This window comes from Sapajus apella, unplaced genomic scaffold (assembly GCF_009761245.1).
Source record: "Sapajus apella isolate SASKATOON/1434 unplaced genomic scaffold, GSC_monkey_1.0 scaffold5, whole genome shotgun sequence".
Taxonomy (NCBI): Eukaryota; Metazoa; Chordata; class Mammalia; order Primates; family Cebidae; genus Sapajus; species Sapajus apella.
Window position 1 is genome coordinate 18610407 of NW_022436945.1, and position 25034 is coordinate 18635440.

Here is a 25034-nt window from a genome sequence, read left to right on the forward strand (position 1 = left end):
AAGAGATCACTCCAGCTGCTGCTGTATGAAAAGCCTGTATTGTAGGCAAAAAACACAACTTACAAGGATATGGCAGTAACCCAGGCATGGAGAGGAGCATTGGACAAAGGCTAATAAGAATATACTGAGAGACTGTTGGAGTTTGTATATAGTTGGAAGTTGTGGGCAACTGGAATGATAGATTACATGAGGACTTCAAGAGAAAGAACGGTATCTAAGCAATCTTCAAGAGTTTGTACTTGGCAAGTGAAAAGAGGAAATTGCTGTCAATTGTAATGGTGATGGTCTTGTTAGACCAAGAGACCAAGTTTCATGAAGAATTTTACGGTTAAGTTTTTGGAATTTTACTTTTTATGGTATACACGTTAAAAACATTTTTCCTCTTTAATATTTTGGTTTAAATTATGCTTATATTAGTTGTGATATATAAATTATAAAATCCCTTTAGATTATTTATTTCTTCTGAAGATTTATTATGTATTTCCTATGTATCAGGCATTATTGTTCATATAAATAATATCCTTGCTTTCATGGCAATTACAGTCTATTGTTGGGAAAATATTAAATACATTAATTATCACAGATTATACATGTATATGTATACACATGTTTTATTTACATTGTGTCACATAGTGATAAGTATGAAATCACTTTCCAATAAGTTTTCAATTTATGGAGGACTTCTTTTTAATTGAGGCACTTAGGAAATTCCTTTCTGAAGGTAATAAATTTGACCTGGTATTTGTACAAAATAAGAAGTTGTCATAGGGCTATCTAGGGTAATAGGCTGAGGGGAGCAAAGTGCAATAGCCCCACTTACTAGGGACTAGTTTAACTTTGGATAAAGCTCTTCTACCCAAGGCAGATGAGTGTTTAAAATGTTAGAGTATGTGGCAGGATGATGGAAGGTGTGGCAGGATGATGGGAGGTGAGTAGGGAAGGCGGTCAGGGACAAGTACCTGTTAGAATTTACAAGCTAAGAAGAAAATGTGAGTATTTTTCTAGGCATGATGGGATGCCACTGGAGAATTTTGATTGGAGAAATATCATGAACAGACTCATGTGTCAAAATAATCATTTGGAAAAGATAGACAGAGGTATATGTGTATGAGGGCTGATAATATCGGAAAATGGAAGACTCTTAGAGGAGATTGTAGTGGTGACATTTAGGTGTGTTATTGGCTTGGGCTAGGGTGGTATTGCTAGAAAAAAAGGTAGATTTCCTGGGTATTTTGAAGACTGAGGAACTACAAAGATATCACCAAGATTTTTGGCCCCATGCACTGGTAGAACAGAGGTGCCATGACTGAGATGAAGAATACTGAAATAACGATTATATACTTTGGAGAACAAAAATACTTAGAAAATCATGAAAATTTAACTGTGGGATTCAAGGACTACGTGATAAGAAGCAAACTATGGCTAGATGAGAAGTACAGGAATGATGTAAAAAGACGCAGGATGCCCAATAACATTTGGGAGAAAACAGAGTCTAGATTGGAGGAAGGAAGGAAGTCTCAGGGCATTTATTACTCCCTATTCATTTTCACTTTTGCTTCTTGTGTTAATAGCATCAGTCTTAGCATCATAGATTCCTTCCTGGACTAACTCTTAGAAGAGCTAAAGAATCTGGATGGACTGAAAGTGAAAGTATTCCTGACAGCACTTATGTTAGAATAAAGGGAAAGATTAGGATACTGGTTATCCTAAGTAGCAATAGCAGGGACAAAAGGGGTGCCAATATTCATCAAAGAATTATTGAGAGTAATATTTTTCACAGGCTGTGCTAATGGTCTATCAAGGTATCCTGAGTTTCAATGGAGATGTTTCCGCTATAACATGGGCCTGGTAGACAAAGTATGTGAAATTCCATTTCTTGAAAAATAATATCTGAATTTTTCTTAATTTTATTTATTGCTGCTTGTTATATAATTTTTATGATAAAACATTTTTTCCCCTCAGGAAAAAAGAAAGGAAAAAATCAATAGGTAAATTCATTCAAGCATTGTGGAAGACAGTGTGGCAATTCCTCAAGGATCTAGGAATAGAAATGCCATTTGACCCAGCAATCTTATTACTGGCTATAGACCCAAAGGATTATAAATCATTCTATTATAATGACACATGCATACATACGTTCATAGCGGCACTGTTTATAATAGTAAAGACTTGGAACCAACCCAAATGCCCATCGATGATAGACTGAATAAAGAAAATGTGGCACATATACATCATGGAATACTATGCAGCCATAAAAAAGGATGAGTTCATGTCCTTTACAGGGACATGAATGAAGCTGGAAACCATCATTCTCAGCAAACTGACACAAGAACAGAAAACCAAACACCACATGTTCTTACTCTTAAGTGGGTGTTGAACAATGAGAACACATGGACACAGGGAGGGGAGCATCACACAAGGGGGCCAGTTGGGGATGGGGAGATTGGGGAGGGATAAAATTAGGAGAAATAGCTGATGTAAATGACAGGGGATGAATGCAGTAAACTACCATGGCGTGTGTATACCTATGTAACAATCTTGCAAGATCTGCACATGCATCACAAAATTTAAAGTATAAAAAAAAAAAAAAGAAAAAAAGAAAGAAAAGAAGAAAGATCTCTATTTTTCATGGACATCAGTAAAATTCCCATGTTAAAAATTATTAGGTGGAGGCAGTAATGTTTCCAGTGTTAGGGAAAGGACAGTTCAGCATGTAATGAAGTGGATGGTACTAATGAATTTTTATGGAAAAGATGGGTCTTGTAGCCTGTTCAATATCTAGATAAATAGTGAAAAGGGTGAGCACTTTTGAGATAGAGGAAATGAATTCAAACAGATGGAGACAGGAATAATTATCAAATGTTTTCATTCTTAAATTTTTTGAATGATTCTCTGATGGTTACTATTATTTGTGTCTGTATTTTCTCTTTCTTTAAAACCAGAGAATTTAGTAAAGTTCCCTATTAGCCACCAATCTTCTCCTCCTCTGATAAATGTGTTAATTTACTCCACTACTGCTGAAAACCACTCTGACAAATTGAAAACAATTATGTTTTCATCAACATTGAATTACAGGTATAAAATATCGTATGGGAATTATAATTTGATAAATGGGAACATTCTGGGTCTCATATTGAGTCCAGATGGCCTGAGTGTCTTTAATACATGTATCCATTTGGTATTACCACATTTGTATACCACAGTCTCCTCATTTATGCTTAATGATGGATAGATTCCAAATAATACAAGATGTTCTCCAACATGTTAAGCTTCTGGTGAGTAAGTGATCAGACAGTGAGCTCTCTCTTCCCAGTATACCTTGTAGTCTCAGCATAGCTGATAATCTGGATTTCATTGAACAGATTAAATGATGTTTAATCTGTTAAGCAGGAGGGTGCACTTTTGGCCTGCTTGTGTTCTCCACGGGATGCTGCCCCTCAGTCACCTTCCAGGAGGCTGCCAGCCAGCACATACTGGTCGGGACCATACATCTATGTGTTCTTCTGCCTTAATCCTCAAGGCGAGGACTCGCTATACCCAGAAGTCTGCCAGCTGTGGTGCCTGCAGGCTTACAGGAACAGATAGGCATTCACTTATGACCTCACACTTAGTAAATAAAGGTGACAGTATCTTGTATCTACCCCCCCCCAAAAAAAAAAGCTCTAGAATAATTTGGAAGAGACTGAAAAATATCTATAGGACCAAAGTGGTGGGGGCAGGTTAAATGATGTTTTCCACTCCCAGAAAAAAGATAGAATAAAATAAACAATTGCTTCCCTCCAAAAGAGGGAAATGTTCTTAACCTAAATTTAAAGTTTGCAGTGAATCTAAAATTCCAGAATGCTTTCTTTAAAGTGTTTTTAAATAGTAAACTTTGGACAACTATTAGTGAGGTCTAGGTTTTGAGGGCATTGGTTATTTGCAAAGTTGTTTATAGTTAAATAGAAAAGTTGGCAAATATTGCTTTCAATATAATTCAGATGTATTTATTTTTCAGTCTCTTACCTTTGCTATAAATGCATTACTAACCTACCAGGTTACGTGTATTCATTTTTCTTCTTTCAAAGCAGGCAACAATGTTTCTAATTTGTTTTCCTTAAATGCCTGCCATTTCCTTAAATACATAGAGTTTCAATCTATTCTAAAATTTCGTGGTTTCCCATTCGTTATTCACAAAATATAAAATCAAATTATTTGCTATAACAGGAAGGTTTACTCACAGTCTTCAAATTCTTTATCCTCTCTATTTTTACAACATTTTTTTAACTTTACTTTTTAATTAATGAGCTTGGCATTTCATCCAAGTTAAATTATTTTTCTTTCTTTGTATTTCAACAGACCTGAAGACACATACTTTTATGAATGGTTACATCTGGGACTTCTGGGATTAGTCTCAGATTCACCTTGTTTTTTTGCATTTGCCTAGCAATATGACATGATTTCCCCTTTTCACTAAAAGAAATGGGAATCTATATCTCTAAGGCAAGATATGCTCAAATCCAGTATAGTCATATAGACCTTGTCAGAGTAAAGGACCATGTGCCTTTCCGAACACTAAAGTCCTTCCACTTTAGAATGACAAATATGTTTTTATAATCAAACTGTTTGATTTCCAGCTTTATTACTTCCAGTGGAGTACAATAGATGCTGTTCTACCGTTCTCTAATTTTCTTTGAGTAAGAGAACACTGATCAGTGTGCACAGTTAAAAGACTGCATTGCTTAACCTACTTTTGGCACCACGTGACTAAATTTTTACCAAAGAGAGAAAAGCAGAAGTGTTGCCTGTACAATCCAGAAGATTTTGTGAAAGATAGCAAAGGATTTCTTATTTATTCTTCTCCTGATATTCCAGTAGGTACATGTTAGACCTTTTGACATTGTCCTGTGGTTCTTGGATGTTCTGTGCTTTGTTAGGTTTTGTTATTTTTGTTCGTTTATTTTATATTATCTTTTCTGTTTGCCTCTCAGTTTGGAAAGTTTGTATTGATCACTCTTAGAGCACAATAATTGTTTTTTATCCATGCCTAATCTACTGATGAACCTGTCAAAGACATTCTTCATTTCTGTTGCAGTAATTTTTATTTCTATTTTATTGCAGTAATTTCCTTTTGAACTCTTCTGAATGTTCCCTTCTTCTTACTTGTATTATCTATCTCTTCTTAAACATTGTGTATATTAAAATGGTAATTTTAAATTTCCTGTTTGATATTTCTCAGATCTGTGTAATAACTCTGCCTGCTTCTAATGCTTGCTTGCTTTGTCTCTTTAGATTATGTTTTACTTGCATTTAGCATCCTTTATAATTTTTTGGTGAAATCCATATATGATGCATCATGTAATAGGAACGGAACGGAAGTAAATAAGCCTTTACTATGAGCTTTTATGAGCTTTTTTTTTTTTTTTTTCCTGAGACGGAGTTTCGCTCTTGTTACCCAGGCTGGAGTGCAATGGCGCTATCTCGGCTCACCGCAACCTCCGCCTCCTGGGTTCAGGCAATTCTCCTGCCTCAGCCTCCCGAGTAGCTGGGAATACAGGCACGCACCACCATGCCCAGCTAATTTTTTTTTTTTTTTTGCATTTTTAGTAGAAACGGGGTTTCACCATGTTGACCAGGATGGTCTCGATCTCTTGAGCTTGTGATCCACCCGCCTCGGCCTCCCAAAGTGCTGGGATTACAGGCGTGAGCCACCGCGCCCGGCTTTATGAGCTTTTAAATTAGGCTAAGAGATGGACTGTTTTGAACATTTGTTAAAGTTAGAAGTTCCAGAGTCTTCAAATTCCTTTATTTTCTTCGTTCATTTTCTCACCTGTTGTGTTTGTGCTTTCCTATGAATTCCTTTTAAAATAGAGTCTAAACTTTGAAACTTTTTATTGCAATCCAGTGTTATTATATTAAAGTCCTGTTGAAAAGGTGGTAAGCTATGAGGAAAGTAAAATGTTCTATAACTGTATGGTTAAATATTGTTCTTTCAGCTGGCCTATGTCGCAGGGTTGTGCACTTCACTGGTGTTTCTTAGCTTTTATCCTTCCCCAACTAAATTGAAACAAGGAGGTTAAAGGGGGCTGAAGTTGAAGAAAGACTCTTTTTCCACATGGGATAAGGCTCTCACACATTTTCTTCCACTATAGATATATTTTGTTGTTGTTGTTGTTTGTTTGTTTGTTTTGCTTTTCATTTTAATGGAGATCTCTCTAGATCTATTTTATAATGATTATAAATCCCCAACCTTGCCAGATCCTTCAGAAGATCTTTCATGGCTCTCTACTAATAAGAATCTAGTGAGTTTCTGGAAGTAGAACCCATAGAAGTGTGGAGGACATCCTTAGAATGCAGCCCTAGGAATTTCTCAAACTCAAGCTAGTCTACACTTGGTTTTGGGCAGCTTGTTACAATTACTATTTAAGTTTGCCTGCCAGTTTATGGCTCCTCAGCTTCTGCTCCAGGTAAGTAGATCTCAGCTATGACTATCTGGATTTCCCTCTATCTCCAGATTTTAGACTTGCTATTTACCCTGTAACCTCAGCTGTCTGATGGGTCCAAGAAAAGTTATTGACTTTCAGTTTCTTTAGCTTTTTGTTACAGTAAAGACAGGAGTGATTATTTATAAGCATTTTACATATTGAACCTGAACTTTGAAGTTGAATCTACGCTTAACAAAATACAACACATTTTATTTTGTATTTGAAGCCATCATGCGTGTGCACCAACATCAAAAGATGATTATGATTTCCAATGGTTCAGAATTTAGGAATTTTGAGGAGAGCGACTTTGTTTCAATTTTCTGTTCCCAGGGCATTCTGAAATGTTGGTTCTAAAACATGAAAAACGCCTTTGGAGCTTTTTAAAAATACAAATTATTGAGCCCTTCCCCCAGAACAATGAGGCATTATTTATTTGAAAGGAGGCCAGAAATATATACAAAGAAGCCCAACAACTAATCCCTATGTATAGGCAAGCTAAGAAATAATGCATATACTTTCTAGCTTAGTGTCTTGTACGTGTGAACTGCATAGACATTTATCAAATAAAAGTTAAATGTATTAGAATAATTTTTATTTGTGACTACATAGAAAATACTTTGCTTAGTTACTATTTTAATTCAGAAGTACTTTTTGCTCTCAGAATTGGTGAATAAATAAGTAATAATATTGTGACAGGAATGATGGTTTGTGTTTATTTTTGTAGTGGTATCAATTATTTGTGACATCACGTTCCATTCAAATATTATCACCCTTTTCTCTATATGGTTGCACTAACTAGAAGGCCATGTCCCGTGGCATCAGTATTGATCTTCAAGAATTTGTCCTTGATACTGAGAGAAGAGGATCAAACCATTTGAAGCAGTTGCTATATGGAAACATGTAAAATGAAAATGCAGACACCATTGGCGATGTTTCACTCATTTGGGTGGAAGAAGTAGAAGAAGTTTATTAGGAAAGAAGGAGAATAACAAAAGAATACAGGATGAAAATAGAAAAGAAAGAAAGCTAAAGAAAAGCAAAATGAAAGAAAACTAAATCTGAAATCCTTTTGAGACCCCAAGAAAGTTGGTGCATATGGCTCAAATGTTTTCCTGATTTTTAATTTGCATTTAAGATGATGCATTGTTCTTTTTTCTTTTTCTTTGCAGAAATAAACTTCTACTATATTTATATTGTTCATCACTAGGAGAAGAATAGACTATTATAATACAGCATAAAATAGAGCACCGAAAGAAAGTTACAGCAGTGCATGTGTGCGTGTGTGTGTGTGTGTGTGTGCGTGTGTGTGTGTAAATCGAAGTAAATAGCAAAGTATGCATTTGTATACGGTTCAGGGGCATGTTTCTTCAATCTCGTTTAAAAACAAACCAATAAAACTCTATATAACTGCCACTTTCCCCAACCAACACAAGCTCCCCCCGCCCACACACATACACATAAAAACAAACAGAAAGATTTTCCCTTCCATTTATATTTTCTCCATGAGCTTGTTAGTATTTATTGGATTTTTGGCAATCAGTTGCCATAGGTCTATATTATTAGTAATAATTCTCATTATGCATCTCTTTGTGGTAGTAATTGTTGTAGTAAATTTTCTTATATGGTGGAGAACTGAGAATAGTAGATTTTCAAATACTCTACTTTGGCATTGAAATTTGATAATTACATTTTTGTTATTATTAGGGTAATTTTGGATAAAACCACAGCAGGCTTTTTCCTAAGGCTATCCATTTATCTAAGAGAATATCGTTTCTAGTTTAATCATTTTACATTACGACTATTTGAAAAACATTCCAAATCTCTGTCCTCAAGAAGCTTATAGGCTGTTGACAGAGTTAGGATATTTGTACCTTCAAATATCTCATGTTGAATTGCAATCTCCAGTGATGCAAGTGGGGCCTGGTGGGGAGTGTTTTGGTTATTGGATGGATCCCCCATGGCCCTTCACCATCTGACATTATTGTAAGCTTCCTGATGTTTCCCTAGAAGCTGAGCAGCTATCAGCACCATGCTTCCTATAAAACCTGCAGAATCATGAGCTGATTAAACCTCTTTTCTTTATAAATTGCTCAGCCACAGGTATTTCTTTCTAGCAATGAAAGAACAGTTTGATATAGCTGTCTTAACCTGGCTCCAAAAGGGATTTAGGCTTGAATGGACTAAGGCGGTGATTTTCAAATTTCAGACTAGACCAGAATCATGTGGAGATTTTATTAAAACAGATTGCCTGGTCTCTCCCCATGAATATAATATCTGATTTTGTAGATCTAAGGTGCAGACCAAACATTTACATTTCTGAAAAATTTGTACATAATGCTGAGGCCATTTGAGAACGATTGCCCTTAGTCATCTCTTGTATATAATTAGTTGACTTCTTTTCATCTAGAATGGTACTTTTGAGAATTGTCCTATAAGTAATTTCAGTGGTGCTTATTTTCTCATCAACCTAGTTGAGAAAGGCCAGAATATGCCACAGTATTTAATTTACATACCTCTTTCCTCTTCCTATAAATTATGTAAAAACAATATAGGAATCTATCACGATAGGGAAATTTTAGCATCTATGAAATTCCTTTGAAAAGCCTCATGCGCTGCAAAGAACTACTTAAAATTTAATATTATTCAGATAGATCTCTTGGAAATGACTATGACTAGAGGACCCCAAGTAGTCTGAAAGAAAATGTCTGGTAAATATGTTGTTAAATAAATTATTGAAAAGGTGTGTGATTGACGGGAATACTGATTTTCAAACTGTGTGACCATGCCTTTCTTTTCTAAACTGTTTTCATGTTTATACAAAATCACTTATGGAAGGTTAGCCTTGATAACTAAACCTGGAATGCCTTCAGCTTTTGAGCCCTTTACTCCTTAGGGCAGTGAAGATGGAACAGGGTCAGTGAGCGAGTGTAGTTTTGAAAGCAGCAAAATATTCCTCTATATGTGATTAATAAAGAATGAGTACATCTCAAGTCTCTCTAACATCTTAAGATTTATGAGATAGAACATGCACATTGTATATTATTCCTTCCCTTTTTCTAGGGTCTCCTTTCCCTTGCGGTTTTAGTGTATTTTTGTTTGCTTGAGAAAATTAAACGTGAATTTGAAATTTTTCTTCCTTCCGTTTTTATTTCTCCTTCAGATTAGCTTGATTATTTATGTTTTGCCTTTTTCAATTATTTTCATGATAGGTTGCTTTTATTTACTTTAGATTTCACTTTCCTTCTTTGAGTTTACTTTTCTCTATGTTTCTGCCTTTACTTCATGTTCAGAATTCTTTGTCAGCTTTTTTTCTACCTTTTATTTTCCCTTTGTTGATTCTCTGGTGCTCTTATTTTGCTGCCAGAGTCAAAATGATCGTAAAACCAGCATCTCATGTGAATTTACTCTGTTGTGCCCAGGATTTTTCTTTTATGTTTTTGTTTGTTAAAAATTATCATGGTTTATAAACCTTCTAGGCATTTCAAAAGGTTTTGTATTACTAAACATGAAAAATAAAAAGACATAGCAGTTTCAAAGAGACAAATTCCCTTTTAGAAGTCACAGAGGATGCCAAAGTAAAGCAATAGAATGGTGACTGGCCATAGTTTCCAATATCATGAGGTAACATAGAAACTCTCATAATGTCACAGAAGTTAATGAGGCAATTCCTGTGGAGAGACAGGACAGCAAAGAGCAAACCTCCTGGCCCTTTCTACACAGAAAACAACAGCCACTTTGCTCACTGGAGATTACAGTTTCAAAATAACTCAGAAAATAGTGTCTGCTTGTGAAAAATGAAATCACTGACCCGCATTTGTCTAGGGCCTCGGACTCCTAGTAGTAAGATCTGCATATGTTTAGCTGGATATGTTCTTTTCTAAGTCCGTTCTGGCCTCAGATTTGAAATATCCCAAACAGTCATTGACCATCTTCAGATCTTGTTAGCTTGTATCTCCATTTTCTTAGCAACAAGCTCCAGAAATCACCTCTGGCTCATTAATGAGAGTTTACTAAAAAATATAGTGGTTAACACAGAGAAGTTATAGGAGATTGGTGCACTAGGGTTAAAAACAAACAAACAAACAAACAAACAAAAAATGCATCGCAGTCCTAAGGAAGCTACTGCCAGAATGATAGCCAAAACCTTACCAAAGGAAGGTACTGTTGTCACAGAGAACAATGTGTTTTGTTGCAACACAAATTCTTCCCTATCCTACTTGTACTTAAGATTGGAAGTTCCAGGCAGGATACATTAACAGATTCTAGTTGAAATACTCATGACACTGATGTTAGAATTGTGGCAGAAAAATTCAGCTTCTCATCTGATAGTTGTATACCTCAGATTCTCATGGTGGAAAATTCTCTAAATAGATGGAAATCAAGATTATGATAAATGCTGCTTGTAAATGCGTTTTATATGCATTCCTGAACATTATAGCATTATTTTACATTTTCGCATTTCTGTAAACAAAATGTATATTTTTTGGAAAATATTATTTTGTTCAGCTTTCTGTTTGTGAGATACATATTGACGTTTGTAGCCAAATAGGTTTATTTCCAAAGTGATACTCTATTCTATTTTATGAAATATGACTGTTATATATACTTATTCTACTTTATATATGTATTACTACATATTTATTCTCTGTAGGATTTTTTCAGTTTTTATTATCACAGATCATTTTATGTATACTCTTTTATATGTATCCTGATTTCCACCAGATTATTTACCTAGTGGTGGAATTTATGTGTTTTAGGGAAACGTATAGATATTTATAAGTAAGAAACAACAATTTTTTCAAAATGTTTGTAGCAATTTGTACTTCAACTGCTGGTTTGCAAGAATTCACCTGGATTGGTCAGTTATTATCACAATGTTGGTAAGAAAAATATCCCAAACTCAGTGGCTTAATACAGCAATCGCTTATTTCCATCAATCTATGGATTGTCTCCACTTCACACTGCAGGTATGTAGGTGTGAGTCTACTAGGTGTGTCCCTCATTCCGCTGAGAACAGGAGAGTAGCAGAGTGTTCTGATGCTGCTATAAGGACATACCCAAGACTCAGTAATTTATAATGGAAATAGGTTTAATTGACTCACATTTTTGCATTGCTAGGAAGGCCTCAGGGAACTTACAGTCATGGTAGAAAGGGAAGCAAACATGTCCTTTTTCACGTGGTGGCAGGAAAGAGATGAATGAGAATCCAGCAAAGATGAAGGCCTTTTTTAAAAGCATTATATCTCATGAGAATTCACTCAGTATCATGAGAACAGCAGCATGGGGGAGTAACCTCCCCTGTGATTCAATTACCTCCCACCAGGCCCCTCCCAAAACACGTTGGGAGCATGGGAACCATAATTCAAGATGACATTTGGCTGGAGACACAGCCAAACCATATCACAGGGGCACGTTCTTCCTATGGTAATGGTAGAGATATCAAAGAGCAAGACACATACTTTTGAAGCCTCTGCTAACCTTGTATCTTCTAACATCCTACTAGCTAAGGCAAACCACGTGGATAATCCCAAAGTCGGAAATAAGCAAGTAGACTTTACCTTTAGTGGGAGATATTACCTGGCTATATAACAACAGGTGTGGAAATAGGGAAGGACAAGTAATCAAGACCAGCATTTTATCATAGCTCTGTATTCTCATCAACATTTGCTACTTTCACATTTCTTAAATGATGCGTAACGGTGTTTTATTGTGTCTGCAACACGTACCATGTTTACCTGATTGCCAGTGAGGCTGGGCATATATTTATGTCTTCATTCACTATTTGCATTCATTTTCCCTTTCTGTGAGGTGCCCAGTTAAGTTTTCAGCCGTGTTTTTTTTTTTTTTTTTTTTCCTAAAGGATTATATGTCTATTTATCTTGCTTGGAAGTCATTTCATACATTTTGATATGTGTCTTTGTTTCCCATGTATATTTTTACCAAGTAGCATATATTTTTTCATTCTTTATAATACTTATGAAAGGAGTTCTAATCTTTAATCAAATATATCTGTTAATATATGGTTTATTCTTTTTGGTCTTACTTATGAAGTTTTTTTTACAGTGAAATTATGGGCTGAGCACAATGGTTTACACCGATAATCCCAACACTTCAGGAGGTCAAGGCAGGAGGATGACTCTAGCCCAAGAGTTTAAGACCAGCCTGTGCAAAATAACAAGACCCTGCAGACAGTCTTGTGGAGACAAAAAATTAAAAAGCTAGCCAAGCATGCTATCACATGCCTGTAGTCCCAGGTGCTCAGGAGGTTGAAGTGGAAGGACTACTTGAACCCAAGAAGTTGAGGCTACGGTGACCATTGATCATGCCATTGCACTCCAGCCTGGGCAACAGAGCCTCAAAAAATTTATAAAAATAAAGCAAGCAAGAAAGAAAAGACAAAGAAAAAATCACAAGGGAAGGTTATGAAAATATTCTCCTGTGTAATATTAACTTCTAAAAACTTTATAGCTTTGTCTCAAAAATTTCAGCACTCAACATGTGGCATGTTTTGGTTATTATTGTCTTGGAAGATCATCTCTTTTCGCTTTACATTTTTAAGTGTGTTTTAGTTATTCTTGTACCCCAAATAGCTTTAAAATTGGCATACTATTTTTCATGAAATAATATCTTAACTTTATATTGCATTGAAATTGCACGAGTTAGGACAGATTTTTTTTCCAGTAACTTTTAATGTTGCTTTAATTCATACAAAATTATTTGTATTTTTAATTTCTCTAAAATGTTTTATAATTTTCTTAATAAAAGTCATATTTATTAAATAAGCTTATTCATCACTATTTGATATTTTTGCTGTATTTATAATGGTGTCAAAAATTTTATTTTCTAAACTTTTAGTTGGTAGAAGGTAGCATTCCTTGTAAGTTTGTTTATTTTTCAGCAATTTATTCACGAATTTTAATAAATTTATCTGTGAATTGCTTTGGAACTTCTACGTACAAAGTTGCATTATTTGTGAACATTGTTTTATTTCTTTTTGCCTTATTGGCTGGGTTCTAAAGTAACATGTTGAATTGAAATGATAATAGCAGACATTTTGGTTTTAAATTTGATATAAAGGGAAGTTTTTATATTTTATAATTAAGCAATGTTTACTATAAATTTTAAAGGTATTGTCTATCACTTTTTGAAAGGTCACTCAGATTTCTACCTTTTTTACAAAACATGAATAGCTGTTTAATTTAGTAATGCCTTTGTTGCATTTATTCAAATAACCTGTTATTTTTTTATACATTAGTGTTTCATATGGTTAAAGTTTCATTAATTTTCTAATGATAAATTAACTTTGCACACCTCAGATAATATAAAGTTATTTATGATGTATTAACCTGATATGCATTGCTGGATTTGGTTTATTAATACACTATTTTGGCTTTTTGCATAATTATTTATAATTAAGATAAGACTAAAATTTTTATTTCTTTATTTTATTTTTCAAGTTTTGATATCAAATTATGCTATCTTCAAATGAGTTGAAAAATGCCCCTTGAAGTGTTATTTTAAACATTTTTTTCTCAAAAGTTTGGGTAAACTTGGTGGTGAAGGAGACGTCTCTCAGCTAGATGTTATTTCAGGAAAAGATTAGTATGTACTAATTTAATTTTTTGTAAATGTATAAATTTTAGGTTTTCTGTTTATTGAGTCAGTTTTGGTAATTTGTGTATTTTATATAAGTGTTCAAAAGTTTTCACCTGTTAACAAATTTTTATTTTTAAAATATTTTTAATGTTTCATATTTCTGAGTTTTTCATTCTTGTTCTACATTCTGTTCATCTCTTTTTTTTTTCCATTATTTGCTTTGCATTCTTTATTTTTTTTTCTTCTGGTATCTTTTTGGTAATAGTCTTCTTCACCTTCTTGAATAAATGCTTAGTACATTGTGTTTATAGTTTTATAATATAAACTTAAAGACTCTGTATTTTCCATCACTTCTATCTTATTTCTAGTCCTTAGCATCCAAAGTGTGCAAAATCAATTAATAATCATGTATTATCGGCATTTATTATTATTTGCTAGGTTTTTTTGTGATTTTTGCCCTCAAACTAATGTATTAGGAGTGTTAATATTCATTTTCAGAAATGCAGGTTTTCTCATTAGCTTTTTGTTATTGATTTCTGCTGTACTGTTTTTCTAGAACATGCTCTGTCTTTGATGATATTTTGAGACTTACTATACATTCCAGTATATGTAAGGTGACAATATAATTTATTATTTTAAACTGTCACACTTTTGAATTAAAAAAAAAAAAAAAAAAAAAAAAAACACCTGCTCACCAGGTGATTCCTAAGGACATTAGGTACAAACAAGGACATTCCTGGGCAAACCAGGCTGTATAGTTACCCGAACTATGTGATACATCTTGATAATTTCCATAGGTTTTTGAAAATTATTTCTATTCTATAGTTGTTGAGTAAAGTGTTTTATATATGAAATATAAATTGTATAATAAAAAAGAAAAGAGTGTGGAAAAATCACGTATCTATACCCTTTTTAGATTTTCCCATATATAATTTGTCAATTATAGATAATAAAGTAATTAGAAACAGAAAATAAGAGAATACACCCACTATCACATAGATAATAACCTATAAACACGGGTACACAGAAACACAGCTTTTTCCCTCAAATTTCACAGCTAGAATTTTCAGTAAAATTTTTAGAAAATAATTTTGTTTGCCTTCATACCTAAAATTAATAAAGTTTTTTTATTATAAGTATAACAAAACAATATCTCCTAAAATCATAAATGTAATGACTAGATAGTTTTACTTTACCTCTCTAGGTAATGGAGATTATATTGCTAATTTACTTTCTAATGTTTCCATCCTCCAATCCCCAGGACGCTGAGCTCTGTGGACCAACGCAGTCAAATCCTTTAGTCCTCTGGAATTTGGTTGACTTCAGCTAATAGGAGAACATTATGGGAGAGCATTGGTGGAAAGATGGCAAGATTTGGCTATTTATTGTCCTGACTTGCTTTGCTGGACATCAAAACATTACCCATTAACTCTCTTATACAGCTCTAAGACTTTGTTTATATTTCCCTCAACTTCTCTTTAGGCCTAGGAGTAGAAATTGCTTCCACTCCCACTGAGACCTCAACACGTTGTATTATCCTCCCCACACCGACAACTACAGTATGTTATTATAGTTTCTTTTCAAATGTATGCTAAATCAATTAACAATTATTCAGAAATACTTATTTATGTAACACTTCATACCTTTTGGGTACCAACTAATTATATACCTACTCAGATTTTAGTGAACATTGTCGTGTACAATACTGAAATTAATTAGATCTACAATTTGTTTTCTAAAGAATAGAGGGGAACTTTCCAACATTTGCATTTATGCCATGAAAATGACTTCCATGTATATCAGAAAACATACAAAATCTATTATAAGAAACATTAACATATTATTGTTATGTAATAATGTCCAATAAATATGACTTAGAGTAGCAAAACTTCAATGGACTCTCTTAAGACTAGTCATCAAATTTTACCTGCAGAGATGATTTAAGGTATTAAATTCCCAACAAGGCCAGGTGCGGTGGCTCACACCTGTAATCTAAGCAGTTTGGGAGGCTGAGAAGGGTGGATGGATTGAGTCCAGGAGTTCAAGATCAGCCTGAGCAATGTGGTGAAACACTGTCGCTACCAAAAAGATACAAAAATTAGCTGGGCCTGGTGGCATGACTGTGATCCCAGCTACTCAGGAGGCTGAGGAGGAAGGATTGCTTGAGCCTGGGAGTTGGAAGCTGCAGTGAGCTCAGATTGTGCCTCTGCACTCCAACCTGGGCAAGAGAGTGAGATCCTGTCTCAAAACAATAAAAATAAATACCATTGACTACTTTCAAATGCATCATTTTATCATAACAACCCCATCAAAAAATGGTCACAGGATATGAAAAAAAACTCTTTTCAAAAGAAGACATTTATGCATCCAAGAAACACATGAAAAAAGGCCCATTATCACTGGTCATTAGAGAAATGCAAATCAAAACAACATTGGGATACCATCTCATGCCATTTAGAATGGAGACCATTAAAAAGTCTGAAGACAACAGATGCTGGAGAGGATATGGAAAAATAGAAACACTTTTACCCTGTTGGTGGGAGTGTAAATTAGCTCAACCATTGTGGAAGACAGTGTGGTGATTCCTCAAGGATCTAGAAATAGAATTAGTATTTGACCAGCAATCCCATTACTGGGTATATACCCAAAGAATTATAGATCATTCTATTATAAAAACACATGCACACGTAAGTTCATAGCGGCACTGTTTACAATAGCAAATACTTGGAACCAACCCAAAAGTCCACAATGATAAACTGGATAAAGGAAATGTGGCATATATACACCATGAAATACTATGTAGCCATAAAAAAGGATGAGTTCATGTTCTTTGCAGGTACATGGATGAAGCTGGAAACCATCATTCTTAGCAAACTAACACAAGAACAGAAAACCAAACACCACATGTTCTCACTCATAAGTGGGTGTTGAACAGTGATAATGCATGGACACAGGGAGGGGAACATCACACATGGGGGACTGGTGGAGGGTAGAGGGGCCAGGGGAAGGATAGCAGGCAGTGGGGGTATTGAGGAGGGATAACATTAGAAATACCTAATGTAGATGAGAGGGGATGGTTGCAGCAAACTACCATGACATGTGTATACCTACGTAATAATCCTGCATCATCTGCACTTGTACCCCAGAACTTAAAGTATAATTAAAAAGAAAAAGAAAAATAATATTGACTATGCCTTTAAATAATAATACTAATGCCTTAAAATAAAAAAGTATTATAGAAATTTTATATTATTTTCCTATATACTATAAATCTTTAATACTGTAAATATTCCAATGCAGCTTGTCATAGACGAACAATATTATGAGAAAAACTGTGAGTTACCAACCAAGTTTCCTTCCTCACTGAAAGGTAACACTATAGTCACTCCAAGTGAGAATGAGTTAACTATAGAAAAATGAGAAAAAAAGGAAAGCAAAAAAATGAACCTACATTCTGGAACTGTCACCCTTAGCATCCTTGAGTGAAACAAAGTTCCATTGAACCTTGGAATTTGAGCATTTGATTTATTAGGTAGAGGATTTCAAGTATCTTACCACCTTTGTTTATATCAGGAACCATGAGTTTGGAGTAATTATGAACTTAGGAAGGAAACAATTTGGTACTAGTTATAGAGTGGACGGTTCGACTTTTTTTACAATGTGACTTTTGTAAACACTCATTTTTCTCTTCTGATATAGACTCTTTTGGAAATCTTACTAAAAGACTGAACTGCTTATATTTTGTCAAGTTGAAATACTAGGAGTACAATCATTAATAAGTCACTTCTTACTGAGAAGGCAATTTAAAACAGAAATGTAGAGGCAAGCTGCTATCAGTAGGGTAGAGGTTTCTGAGCTATATAAGGATAGAAGAAGAGAAGAACAGTAGGTTTTTCACACTAATTTGATTCATAACCTTGGCACTAAAGTGATGATGGAACTCTCATAAGGTGTGAATGAAGGTCTCCAACCAAGCTAGTGAGAACGCTACATAATACATCAGTTATAAAACCTCCTTTTACTACGTATATACTGAGTGTCTCATACCTAATAACACTTAACCTACTGGTATTGTGGAGTGGTAGAAAAAGCAGGGATTTTGAAGTTAGATGAGTTGAAGTTAGCTGAATGCATTGGGTGAACCATTTAACTTTTCTTGCCTATGGGGTTTTCATCTGTAAAATAAAAATATTGGATCAGATTATCTAAAAAGTCTAATTGAGCTTCATAAATTCTATGGCTCTACATATGTTTAATAACCACACTTGAAGTAGGGTAGATATGATATAATAAAGAAAGTCATTGGATTTATTTCTAGGAAAAAGACCTGGTTTAGAGTTTTTAACCCACTTAGATGTTTTCCCTACTGGCTTTGTGATCTTGGATTTGTAACTTATGTGTTATGATAGTGAAATTTCTTCTCAAAATAAGCATAATGATTATTTGGTGATGAAAAGAAAAAATATAATAAAATGTAGAAATATGCTTTCTAAACACTATACAAATATATCAAATTGACAATTCTGTATAGTCACGGATTCTGACTCTCAAATAAAACTGAAGGTGCCTAAATTTAGACATTTTTTGAAGATACATATTTCTGGCTCTTAGGAGCATGCATGACATTTCATTCTTTCTGTCCCTGCTGGGGATGTTTTCTTGTGTTAAGATGCTGGTGTAACAAGATAGCGAAACCTCTGTTATTCTGAATCTCTGCTTCAATAGTGAAGCAATGTTCTCACCAACCTGAATTTGACAGTTAGATTTCGTAAAGAATATCTGATAATTAAGCCACGGAGATTTAGGAGTTAATTTAGCTTTGTAACATAACTAATTTTGCCTGAGTAATAGAAGTGTTATTCCTAGAAAAATATCTTTGTTGAATATTGCAGAGAGAAATTATTATTCTAAAGGAACCTAACAATATATAGATATTAAGCATGCTTGGACTTCAAGGAACACAAAGACTAAGTAGTTAAACTAACAAGAAAATGTGATGGGGGTGATTATAATGATATATTTTAAGGTAGAGGGGCATATTTGCCATTGGTGATCAAGAAATTGAAGCAGGCCCGTGACAATAACCAAGAACGTTCAAACTACGAACGTCTATTCAATGCCAATTATGGTTTCAAGATATCCTTAGATTTCAAGAAGCTGATTATTCCAGAAAAAGCAAAGTTTATCCTCTTAAGAACAGAAAATGGCAGGAGCAGAGAAAGTATTATGGATCTACTCATATTGACAGAGATTTAAGGCAGTTCTCCATATGAAGCGGGAGACCAGAATAATATATGAGTAGTTATATATTTATACATATCTATAAAGGTATCATATAGTCACATGTGCGTATGTTATGTGTACTTGCTTAGTGTCCTTAACTAGAATATTCTATGAAGGCAGGAATGTTATCTCTCTTGCTGGCTCAAATTAGAAGCTCAAGAAGTGTTTGGTTTATTTACTAATGAAGTGAGTAAATGGTTGAATAAAAGCAGCAGGTGTGAAGGACTGAGTGACACATGTGAAAGCTAGACACAGTGTATTTGGGGAAGAAATTGCAGCTTGGTGGCATGTGGATACTAAATACTCACATTGGACATATTGAAAACTAGGGTTAGGGCAGCAAAATATAGGCTCCGGGCTTTTGATATCATTTCCACTTTTGTCACAATTGTCTCAGGAACTGGTAGGGTGAGTAAATTTTCTTCACACTCTTGAATTTCATAAGCTCTAATCCTTGACTCTGACACTCTCTTTCCCAGCTGTCTGCATTTGCTCTCTCTCCTAAACAGATGTTTCCACCTCCCACTCAATTTTTAACTTCTTCCTCCACCTTTCCATATGCCTTTGTCTGGCTCATTTCTATTAAACTTTTAGCCCTCAGGAAATTTTATTTTCTCCCAAAACTGAACAACTGAGAGAAAGAGCGAGAGAGAGAGCACAACAATCTTATTTTCTATTACATTAGTTTCCCCTTGTCTGTGGGGGAACAGTTTAAAACTCTCAGTGGATGCCTGAAACCATGGATAGTGCTAAACCCTATGTGTACAATGTTTTTCCTATACATTTATGCCTATGATATAGTTAATTTATAAATTAGGCACAATAAGAGATTAATAGCAGTAACTAAGTCATAGCAATTATAACAATGAAATATAATAAAATTATTGAACATACCCTCTCTCTCGCCTTCTTTCTCTCTCTCCCTCAAAATATCTTAGTGTACTGTCTCACTGATTATCAGACTTTGGTTGACCATGGGTAACTGAAACTGCAGAAAGCAAAACGATGGACAAGTGGTGGCTACTTAAAAGCAGCTTTTCTTTAACCTTGGCTAATCTGGGAGCTCCATGAAACCAGCAATCACAATTAACTTTCCAGGTTCACAATAATCATTCAATAGTGATATAAAGAATATATAAGTTAATCAATACAACTAAAATTTCCTAATACTTGAAACTGAAAAGTTCAGATGCTGATTATTTTATTCAATAATTTTATATTTATTATAAAATTATATAAATTGTATCAGTAACTCTGTTAGAGTTATTTAGATTTGATAGTTATCGATCAAGAGTAGTTATGGTGCAGAATATGGGGTTCTGTAATAATAACTAACTTTCATTGTGTAATCACCATATGTCAGACACATTGTGTATTAAAGCTTTTAATTATGATAAATGAATGAATGCATACATAAGCACATGCAACAGTTACTCACATTATTCCCATTTTTATTTATGTGAACTGAAGCATAGAAAGCTCAATGATTTAATATAATCAAACATAAGATCAGAAGCGGATTTAAAATCATACACTCTAAGTCCATGTCCAAGCCTGCCTCTCATGTATCTTTTCCTGCCTCCTAGTGATGGAGATATTCCTTTTTCTTCCTAAATCTTTCTCTCTCATTCTTCTCTTTTTTCTCCTCCTCCTCCTCCTCCTTCTTTTCCATGCTCACTTAGTTATCCTTAGCATGATTACTAAGGGAAGAGTAACAGAATCTGATTCAGTTTGTACCTCCATGGTTTCTGCCTGCTGGGTGAAGAGATAGGATGGAAGGAGGAATGCTAGTGGATGGAAATCCTGGGAAGGTGTAATGCTTCCTCAGATCAGGGTGTTCATGATCAATGTATTGAGAAATCAGACTCTGGTTATATATCTAAACTGAGTTTGAAGCAACTTTTTTTCATATTGTAAAATACCCCTTAATGATAATAGTAGCAGGAGTTGTACAGATTAACTATGTGGGCACCACAGCCAGAGAGCTGAGTGTATTACGGGGTGAGCAATTTCTCAGTAATAGCTGAATTTGAACATGCATTGGAGAAAATGCATATCTATGACTATCAGTAAAATAGTCTTTTCCTTATGCAGACATCATTTTTGAGGATGGTATTTGACTGCTACAAAGGTAGCATTTAAAAAATAGAACAGAAGCAGGGTCATAGATTGGGAATGAGGGTGAGTATCATGTGGCCTTAAGTGGAAATAAAAGAAAAGGTGATGGTCTATAGACTGGAACCCCAAAATGTTTAGAGCACTAATATGCCCGCAGGAGTCCTAGAGTTAGCAGTGGCAAGAGACCCAAATAGGCAGATTAATGGTAGAACAGATATCAGCACAGATAACTGGTCACTCTTTACAGACCAGAGAAGATCAAGATTTTGTGTACCAGAGGCTCATAAAATTCTGGCTATCATCCTCGAGAAAATGAACAAAAAAATAATAAATATAAAGTGTGGGTAATTTTCTTGCAAATAGCCAGTGTAAATTAGTGGCCCAGACGTTTCAGATTGATTGCTCAACAGTAAATCTACTACCAATTACAGAATATATGTGTGAAATATATTTTATTTTTAGTCATTCCTAATTTCTTACTAAACATCACGTATAAAAATACTGAAAATGAAAATTCCTAAAATAAAAACAAAATTGTGCCTTGTAAAGTATGTATCTCAGATTGTTTCCAAGCTCCCTCCTTATGTCCTTTGTGATTCAAATACTTAAAAAAAATCATTTTCTGAAAAAATATGCAATTCGGGTTACTTATGATTGCTATTATTTTTTAGCTTCTTTTTTTTTTTTTTTTTTTTTTTTTTTTTATAGTTCATCCAAATACTTATGAAAACCCAGGACATGTTCAGCCCTGGATGTCTGTTTAGAAAATAAAATACAGATCTGAAATAGTTCAAAAATTGAAAATGAAGTTAAGAATTTAGTCCTTTAAGAAATCATGAGAAGACCAACATCGACTATGAGAGACTGCAAATGGGGTGCTTGTATGAGGTCATGCCCAAATTGCTGTCTTTTATCTTGTATACATGAAATCCTGAGATGAGAAAAGCAGTATTTATTTTCAATTAAAATTTCTGATCTGTACATTTTGTGGTCCAATTGAGGGGACCAAAAATGAATTTTTCAAAATCAATTTTATTTTTTCCCTAGGATTCAACTTTTCAATTTTTATAACCCCATTATTTCTCTAAATTCATGTTTTTCATACATCCAAGTCCTCTCCCTTCTTTTGGACTCTAGCAAGGAATTTACTGAAAGTTTTGATAGCTATCAGGGAACAGGCTTAGAAATTCTTTAGATAAGAAGCTATTCTAAATTATCCTTGAGGGAAAAATAAGGGAAACTGAAATTCTTCTTGGTCCCTTAACTCTACCCTCCAAGAAGAGTATGTGTATGCACTGCAGTAGCCTTCTTTGCTGGAATGTCACCCAAATGCCTTGAGATTCTTTGTAATGGTTTGATGAGCCTCCTGGCCCTTAAGTGCTTAAATATTTTCAGTCTGCATTAGACTGAAGAAAATTAAACAGAGCAGACCAAGTGTCCTAAATTAGTTTTGAACCATTTGGATTGGATAAGTCTACCTGTAGTACCTTTAGCTGAGTAAAGAGCTATCACAGTCAAAATGAAAATCTCTGGGCCTTGCAGTGATACCTGGGCTAAATGCCTAGATAGTAGTTTTGTGATCCTTTGGAGGAAACTGACTTGGGAAAATGTGAAAAGGGAAATTACCATATTAAAATCGACCCTTAATTGTACCAGAGTGTTATATCCAACAGCATGAAAGCCACCCAACCTCACCTTTCTTTCAAATAGAGGTCACTATTGAGAAACAGAAGCACAAAAATGCAACGATTAATTTGAGAGTAATGGAAGACAGTGGCTAGAAATCACCACATGATAGATGGCACCAATCTAACAATAAAAGAGGGTAGGGAATTTACTCTTTCTGTGAATCCTGGAAAAGGAATAGGAAATGGGATTTGGTAAACATGTGTTGGTGTCTCCATTATGCTGACTAAGGAGATGTTTCAGTTAGCTTTTGCCATATATTAAACTAATCCCAAATGTAGTGGCTTAAAACAGTCATGATGTTTATTACTGATCAATTCTGTAGGTCATCTTGATTTTCCATGTGGTGTGTCTAGGAGTTAAGGAGAAAAGAAACATAAAATGCAACTTAACAGTTAAAGACAGATTTATTTTGGGGAATAAACCTGAGACGGGCTTCTGGCTGATTTTGGTCAGGAGTGCTCTCTTTTACAAACTAAGACTATTTATTGGTTTTAGGATGAATGAGCTTATCACAAACTTAGAATGTTTCTGAGCGGGGGAGAAGTTTTGGCAAGGTTGGAATGTCTGTGGTCACATGGGAGGTTATCTTGGGGCTGACATCTTTCCTGCCGGAGGGGAGGTTATCTCAGGGTTGGCATGTATCTGGCCGGGGAGAGGTTGAGAATGTTTTTGGTCAGATGTCATTTGTGGTTTATGGTCATGCTGACCTTAGCCATTCATTAGGCTGATGCCCTTTGGATTTCGACATTTTTTTATCAAGGTGAACTTTAGAATGATGGTGCACATCCAAGATGGTGATGCTCCTGCTCTGTCAGTGTGGTCCAGTTTATTTTTTATTTATATTTTTAGATGGAGTCTTGCTCTGTCACCCAAGCTGGAGTGCGGTAGCTCATTACAACCGCTGCCTCCTGGGTTCAAGCAATTCTCCTGCTTCAGCTTCCTGAGTAGCTGGGATTACAGGCATGTGTCACCATACCCAACTAATTTTTGTATTTTTAGTAAAGACGGCGTTTCACTATGTTGGCCAGGCTGGCCCTAACTCTCAACCTCAGGCAATCTGCCCGCCTGACCTCTCAAAGTGCTGGCATTGTAGGCGTGAGCCACTGCGCCTGGCCAGAGGTCCAGTTTTGATGGTCTTGCTCTCTCTTACTTATCTATGGTCAGCTGGCAGCCTGTCTGGATGCTGGGTGATATCAGATGACCCCACTCTTGAGACTGGTGACTGCAGATTGGTGGATCCTCAGGTGGGATGGCTCATCTCAGTTACCTGTGGTCTATCATTTTCCAGTAAGCTGTCAGCTTTGTTTACATGGCAATGTCAGATTTTCAAGCACAAAAAGAGTAAGCTCGGAGTTATTTTCGAATTTCTGCCTGTGTCACACTTTGCAACATGCTGTGAGTCAAAGGAAGTAATATGGTTAAATACAGATATAAGCAGAGATAAACTTCATCTCTTGATTGAAACAGCTCCAATTTTACTTTGCAAAACTGTGTGCATATAGGGTATGCAACAGTCATGGCTACTTTTGTAAACTGTAGGCTAGCTACTGCTGACACTCAAACTATGTTGAACTGCAAACAACTGGTGCCCACTCTCTGACCTTTCTCCCTTTCTCTTATAATTCTCAGAGCATGTTCTTGATCACAACAAATTCCATTTATAAACAAAACTGTTTCCTCCCATACTTCTTAATTTACTGTGCAAACCTTTTGAGCTATTGATTAGTGAGGAAAAAACCTCTGTCTTAATATTTCTATGTTGTACTGCTTGTCTAAAGGGATCTCTAGAGTTAAAAACAATAAAAGCCATATTTTATTTTTAACAAAGTGAAAGCATCTTATGGTATTTGAGAGTCAGTGACTACATGCCAGAATCTTGTTTTT